At 36.4% G+C, this 7,898-nt stretch overlaps 1 non-coding gene across 1 annotated transcript; it reads left to right on the plus strand.

Annotated features, from left to right (window-relative positions):
- Window positions 1-1,633: 1,633 nt before the first annotated feature.
- LOC127746002 (small nucleolar RNA R71) lies at window positions 1,634-1,737 on the plus strand. The gene has a single exon (XR_008007623.1). It is a non-coding gene; the product is annotated as a small nucleolar RNA R71 (small nucleolar RNA).
- The last annotated feature ends 6,161 nt before the right edge of the window (window positions 1,738-7,898 follow it).

Here is a 7,898-nt window from a genome sequence, read left to right on the forward strand (position 1 = left end):
AGAAATCAGTAACTCAGGAGTTATCTTAGCTCAACATAATTGATAACTGTTATCTTTGCTAATTGAATTGAACTTCAACAATCCCAAACTTTTCTTAGGAAATAAATAGGATTCAAAGGTCAAACTAATTTGTCCCTTGACTTTCCTTTGCTTTAGCAAAGGTTAACTAAGTGGAATTAAGATTCAACTTTCATTATTATTGCTAAGAATAACAAAGTCTGGACTTCCAATTTCTCATACCTTGCCAAAAGTTTGCTTTACAGTATTTATTTATTTTAATTGTCATTTAAATTATTTGCCATATTTATTCTTCATTCTCAAAACCCCAATTTACAATCTCCATAACCAATAATAAGAACATACTTCCCTGCAATTCCTTGAGAAGATGACCCGAGGTTTAAATACTTCGGTTATCAATTTATTTAGGGGTTTGTTACTTGTGACAACCAAAACGTTTGCACGAAAGGATTTTTGTTGGTTTAGAAACTATATCTACAACACGACTATTTTTATAAAACTCTTTGCTAGCAAAAATCCTAACGTCACCCATGTATCTAGTTCGCTAATGAGCAAGGGAGGTTCACCTTTCCAAGTCTCATTACCAAACAACTTGGCATTCAGCTTCATGATGGCCCCTAGATATTGAGAAACTTGCTCTTCAGTTACATCCTCATCCTCTTCAAAGGAAGAATAGTTCTCAGAGCTCATGAATGGTAAAAAGAGGTTCAATGGAATCTCTATGGTCTCTAGGTGAGCCTCAGATTCCTTAGGTTCCTCAGTTTGGAACTCCTTTTTGTTCAGAGGACGTCCCAGGAGGTCTTCCTCACTGGGATTCACGTCCTTCTCCTCCTTTGTGCATTCGGCCATATTGATTATATCAATGGCCTTGCACTCTCTTTTTGGATTCTCTTCTGTATTGTTTGGGAGAGTACTAGGAGGAATTTCAGTAATTTTCTTACTTAGTTGACCCACTTGTGCCTCCAAATTTCTAATGGAGGACCTTGTTTTACTCATGAAACTTAAAGTGGCCTTAGATAGATCAGAGACTATGTTTGCTAAGCTAGAGAGGCTTTGCTCAGAATTCTCTGTCTGTTGCTGAGAAGATGATGGAAAAGGCTTGCTATTGCTAAACCTATTTCTTCCACCATTATTAAAGCCTTGTTGAGGCTTTTGTTGATCCTTCCATGAGAAATTTGGATGATTTCTCCATGAGGAATTGTAGGTGCTTCCATAGGGTTCACCCATGTAATTCACCTCTGCTATTGCAGGGTTCTCAGGATCATAAGCTTCTTCTTCAGAAGATGCCTCTTTAATACTGTTGGATGCATTTTGCTATCCATTCAGACTCTGAGAAACCATGTTGACTTGCTAAGTCAACATTTTTTTCTGAGCCAATATGGCATTCAAAGTATCAATTTCAAGAATTCCCCTTTTCTGAGGCGTCTCATTACTCACAGGATTCCTCTCAGAAGTGTACATGAATTGGTTATTTGAAACCATGTCAATGAGTTCTTGAGCTTCTACAGACGTTTTCTTTAGGTAAATGGATTCACCTGCAGAATGGTCCAGTAACATCTTAGAAAGCTCAGATAGACCATCATAGAATATATCTAAAATGGTCCACTCTGAAAGCATGCCAGAAGGACACTTTTTGGTCAACTTCTTATATCTTTCCCAAGCTTCATAGAGGTATTCACCATCTTTTTGCTTGAAGGTCTGAACATCCACTCTAAGCTTGCTCAACTTTTGAGGAGGAAAGAACTTGGCCAAGAAGGCCGTGACCAGCTTATCCCAAGAGTCCAGGCTATCTTTAAGTTGTGAGTCCAACCATGTTCTAGCTCTGTCTCTTACAGCAAAGGGAAAAAGCATGAGCCTGTACACTTCAGGATCTACTCCATTAGTCGTAACAGTATCACAGATTTGCAAGAATTCAGTTACAAACTGATAGGGATCTTCTGATGGAAGTCCATGGAACTTGCAGTTCTGTTGCATCAGAGCAACTAGTTGAGGCTTCAGCTCAAAATTGTTTGCTCCAATGGTAGGGATTGAGATGCTTCTTCCATAAAAATTGGAAGTAGGTGTAGTATAATCACCAAGCATCCTCCTTGCGCCTCCACCATTGTTATTAGGTTCGGCCATGTCTCTTTCTTTTTCGAGATTCTCTGTAAGGTTTTCTCTGGATTGTTGTGCTTTAGCTTTTCTTAGCTTCTTCTTCAGAGTCCTTTCAGGTTCAAGATCTGCTTCAACAAGAATGTTCTTGTCCTTGCTCCTGCTCATATGAAAAAGAAGAGAACAAAAAAGGAAGAGGAATCCTCTATGTCACAGTATAGAGATTCTTTTATGTGAGTAGAAGAAGAAAAGAATAGAAGGAGGAGAAAAATTCAAACACAGAAGAGAAGAGAGGGTTCGAATTTTAAGATGAAGAGAAGTGTTAGTAAATGAATAAATAAATAGAGAGGGAGAGAATTTTGAAAATTATTTTTGAAAAATGGTTAGTGATTTTCGAAAATTAAGAGAAGAAATAAAATTAAAATTAAAATTTGAAACAATTAGTTAATTAAAAATAATTTTGAAAAAGGGTGAGGAATTTTCGAAAATTAGAGAGAGAAAAGTAGTTAGGTGGTTTTGAAAAAGATAAGAAATAAACAAAAAGTCAATTAGTTAGTTGAAAAATATTTGAAAATCAATTTTGAAAAGATAAGAAGTTAGAAAAGATTTTGAAATTGATTTTGAAAAAGATATGATTAAAAAAGATATTTTGAAAAGATATGATTGAAAAAGATATTTTGGAAAAGATTTGATTTTTAAAATTGAAATTGATTACTTGACTAACAAGAAATTAAAAGATATGATTCTAGAATTTAAAGATTGAACCTTTCTTAACAAGAAAGTAACAAACTTCAAATTTTTGAATCAATCACATTAATTGTTAGTAAGATTTTCGAAAATCATGAAATAAAGATAAGAAAAAGATTTTGAAAATTAATTTTAAAAATTTTCGAAAATAATAAAAAAATGAAAAAGATTTGATTTTTGAAAAAGCTTTTGAAAAGATAAGATTTTTAAAATTGAAATCTTGACTTGACTAACAAGAAACAACTTATTTTAAAAATTTTTGACTAAGTCAACCCAAAGATTTCGAAATTTTATGAGTAAAACAAGAAAAAGATATTTTTTATTTTTGAATTTTTAATGAGGAGAGAGAAAAACACAAATATGACCCAAAACACAAAATTTTTGGATCAAAACCAATGATGCATGCAAGAACATTATGAATGTCAATATGAACACCAAGAACACTTTAAAGATCATGATGAACATCAAGAACTTATTTTTGAAAAATTTTCAAGAAAAGAAAAACATGCAAGACACCAAACTTAGAAATTTTTCATGTTTAGACACTATGAATGCAAAAATGCATATGAAAAACAACAAAAGACACAAAACAAGAAAATTTAAATATCAAACAAGAAGACTTATCAAGAATAACTTGAAGATCATGAAGAACACATGCCTGAATTTTCGAAAAATGCAAAAATTTTTAAAACATGCAATTGACACCAAACTTAGAAATTGACTCAAAACTCAAACAAGAAACACAAAAATATTTTTCTGATTTTATGATTTTATTAATTTTTGGTTTTTTTTCGAAAATTTCTTTTTGGAAAAACGAAAACAAATTGAAATTTTTGAAAGATTTTTGAAAACTTTTTGAAAAGAAAATTACCTAATCTGGGCAACAAGATGAACCGTCAGTTGTCCAAACTCAAACAATTCCCAGCAACGCGCCAAAAACTTGGTGCATGAAATTGTGATCATCAACAATGGCGCCAAAGACTTGGAGCTCTCAAACGTGAATCACATTTTGTCACAACTTCGCACAACTAACCAGCAAGTGCACTGGGCTATCCTAGTAATAAACCTTACGTGAGTAAGGCTCGATCCCACGGAGATTGTTAGTAAGAAGCAAGCTATGGTCATCTTGTAAATCCGAGTTAGGTGGATTCAAATGGTTATGATGGTTTTCGAAAATAGAGATAAATAAATCATAAAATCGAGATAAAGATACTTATGTAAATCATTTGTGGGAATTTCAGATAAGTGTATGGAGATACTTTGTTCCTTCTGAATCTCTGCTTTCCTACTACTTTCATCCAATCATTCTTACTTCTTTCTATGGCAAGCTGTATGTAGGGCGTCACCATTGTCAATGGCTAGTTCCCATCCTCTCAGTGAAAATGGTCCAAATGCTCTGTCACAGCACGGCTAATCATCTATCGGTTCTCGATCATGTTGGAATAGAATCAAGTGATTCTTTTGCGTCTGTTACTACGCCCTACACTCGCGAGTTTGAAGCTCGTCACAGTCATCCCATCTCAGATCCTACTCGGAATACCACAGACAAGGTTTAGACTTTCTGGATCTTAGGAATGGCCACCTATAATTCTAGCTTATACCACAAAGACTCCGATCTATCGGAATGGAGGCTAAGAGACACGTGCTCGATCTAAGGTAGAATGGGAGTGGTTGTCAGGCACGCGTTCATAGGTGAGAATGATGATGAGTGTCACGGATCATCACATTCATCATGTTGAAGTGCAGTGAATATCTTAGAATAAGAATAAGCATGAATTGAATAGAAGAACAATAGTAATTGCATTAATACTCGAGGAACAGCAGAGCTCCACACCATAATCTATGGTGTGTAGAAACTCCACCGTTGAAAATACATAAGTGATGGTCCAGGCATGGCCGAATGGCCAGCCCCCATGAAGGTCTAAGAACTAAATGTCCAAAGATAGATACCAAGATGAAAATACAATAGTAAAAAGTCCTATTTATACTAGACTAGTTACTAGGGTTTACAGAAATAAGTCTTAGTGCAGAAATCCACTTCCGGGGCCCACGTTGGTGTGTGCTTAGGCTGAGCTTGAGCTTTACACGTGCAGAGGCTTCTCTTGGGATTAAACACCAAATTGTAATGTGTTTTTGGCGTTTAACTCTGGTTTGTGACGTGTTTCTGGCGTTTTACTCTAGAATGCAGCATGGAACTGGAATTGAATGCGAGTTTGCGTCATCTAAACTCGAATAAAGTATGGATCATTATATATTGCGGGAAAGACCTGGATGTCTACTTTCCAACGCAGTTGAGAGCGCGCCATTTGGAGTTCTGTAGCTCCAGAAAATCCATTCCGAGTGCAGGGAGGTCAGAATCTAACAGCATCAGCAGTCCTTTTTCAGCTTGAATCGGATTTTTGCTCAGGTCCCTCAATTTCAGTCAGAAAATACCTGAAATCACAGAAAAACACACAAACTCGTAGTAAAGTCCAGAAATGTGAATTTTGCATAAAAACTAATAAAAAGATCCCTAAAAGTAGCTAGATCTTACTAAAAACTACCTAAAAACAATGCCAAAAAGTATATAAATTATCCGCTCATCAAGAAATTTGTGGTTCATGGGAGTATTGGTGTAGGAATGGTGGTAGCTCTAAGTAAGGTTCATACGGTGGTTAGTATGGTGGATGAGGATTAGGGTCATATGGAGGTGTTTGGTGGTATGGGGCTTGTGAGTATGATGGTTCAAAGTTAGGTTGAGGGGGTGGTTCATAGGCATATGGTGGTAGTTGTTGATAACCACAATGAGGGTCACTACATCCATTAGATTGATATGCATTAGAAGTGGAATTATACCTATAAGAGACCGCAGGGGGTTGTTGCCAAGAAGGGTGATAAATCCATTGAGGCTTCCTCTACCCTTAATTGTTCCATCCTTGATGCACATCCTCATTGATGTTTCCATTTCCTACAACACAATTGTAACCAAACTCAGCCAAAATGATGATAATTCATAGTAGCAAACAAAAACAAAAACTAACAAAATAAGCAACAAAGTCCTAACCCTAACAAAAACTAATAAACAAGCAAAAGGCAAACATATTCATATATTCACAATAGCCAACAACATAGCACCATTGCAACTCCCTGGCAATGGAGCCATAAATTTGATAGGAGGATTATTATCGGTCTAGAATTTCACAAAATATTCACGTTGCAAGTATAGCACTCAACCAACAAATAATTCTCAATCAAATTTTAAAGATTGGTTTTGCCACAAGTACAAATCCCAATGAAAATTTAACTGAAGTATTTAAACCTCGGGTCGTCTCACAAGGAATTGCAATGAAGTGGTCAATTATTGGCTATGAAGATGCAAGGGGTTTGATTTATGAAAGGGACAAGAAATTAAACAGACAAGAAAAGTAAATCAAGCAAGAAACTAAAGAAGACAATTAATAAAGAGAGACATTCATGGCAAAGATTGAGAATATAGGCTTTCTATCCTAGTCATTCAAATATAACAACGATTAACAAGAATTTATCTTATTACGTCATCCCCGACGATGGAAGAAGGTACAATATTATCTTCACACTCGAAGAAAGTCTAGTAAGACTAGCTAATCTCAATCCAAAAGTCCTAATCAACTTACTAATTGAATTAGCAAAAAATTAGCGTCAATGGAAATAATATTAGCTAACAACTCTAGGTCACCAACTTGAGTTGGGAATCCATGACACAAGATTGCCTAATACTCTTTCCAAGCCAAGAATGATCAAAAGGCTACTCTAGCATCCAACCAAACATTTTGTCAAACACTTGGAAGGCATAAAGGGAAAGCGTAGTGATAAGCGGATAATTTATACGCTTTTTGGCATTGTTTTTAGTATATTTTTAGTATGTTTTAGTTAGTTTTTATTATATTTTTATTAGTTTTTAGTTAAAATTCACTTTTCTAGACTTTACTATGAGTTTGTGTGTTTTTCTGTGATTTCAGGTATTTTCTGGCTGAAATTGAGGAACCTGAGCAAAAATCTGATTCAGGGGCTGAAAAGGACTGCAAATGCTGTTGGATTCTGACCTCCCTGCACTCGAAGTAAATTTTCTGGAGCTACAGAAGCCCAATTGGCGCGCTCTCAACTGCGTTGGAAAGTAGACATCCTGAGCTTTCCAGCAATGTATAATAGTCCATACTTTGCTCGAGATTTGATGGTCCAAACAGGCGTTCCAAGTCAGCTCAAGAATTCTGGCGTAAAACGCCGGAACTGGCACAAGAATGGGAGTTAAACGCCCAAAATGGCACAAAAGCTGGCGTTTAACTCCAAGAAGAGTCTCTACACGAAAATGCTTCAATGCTCAGCCCAAGCACACACCAAGTGGGCCCGGAAGTGGATTTTTATGCCATTTACTCATCTTTGTAAACCCTAAGCTACTAGTTCTCTACAAATAGAACCTTTTGCTATTGTATTAGACATCTAGGTAGCTATCTTTGAGTAGTCTTATGCTATCTTAGATCATGGGGGCTGGCCTCTTGGCCATGCCTAGACCTTGTTCTTATGTATTTTCAACGGTGGAGTTTCTACACACCATAGATTAAGGTGTGGAGCTCTGCTGTACCTCGAGTATTAATGCAATTACTATTGTTCTTCTATTCAATTCAGCTTATTCTTATTCTAAGGTATCACTTGTTCCTCAACTTGATGAATGTGATGATCCGTGACACTCATCATCATTCTCACCTATGAACGCGTGCCTGACAACCACCTCCGTTCTACCTTAGATTGAGTGGATATCTCTTGGGTTCCTTAATCAGAATCTTCGTGGTATAAGCTAGAATTGATGGCGGCATTCTTGAGAATCCGGAAGTTCTAAACCTTGTCTGTGGTATTCTGACTAGGATTTAAGGATTGAATGACTGTGATGAGCTTCAAACTCGCGATTGTGGGGCGTTAGTGACAGACGCAAAAGAATCACTGGATTCTATTCCGACATGATCGAGAACCGACAGCTGAATAGCCGTGCTGTGACAGAGCGCGTTGAACATTTTCACTGAGAGGACGGG

Source organism: Arachis duranensis, chromosome 3, assembly GCF_000817695.3.
Source record: "Arachis duranensis cultivar V14167 chromosome 3, aradu.V14167.gnm2.J7QH, whole genome shotgun sequence".
Classification (NCBI taxonomy): domain Eukaryota; kingdom Viridiplantae; phylum Streptophyta; class Magnoliopsida; order Fabales; family Fabaceae; genus Arachis; species Arachis duranensis.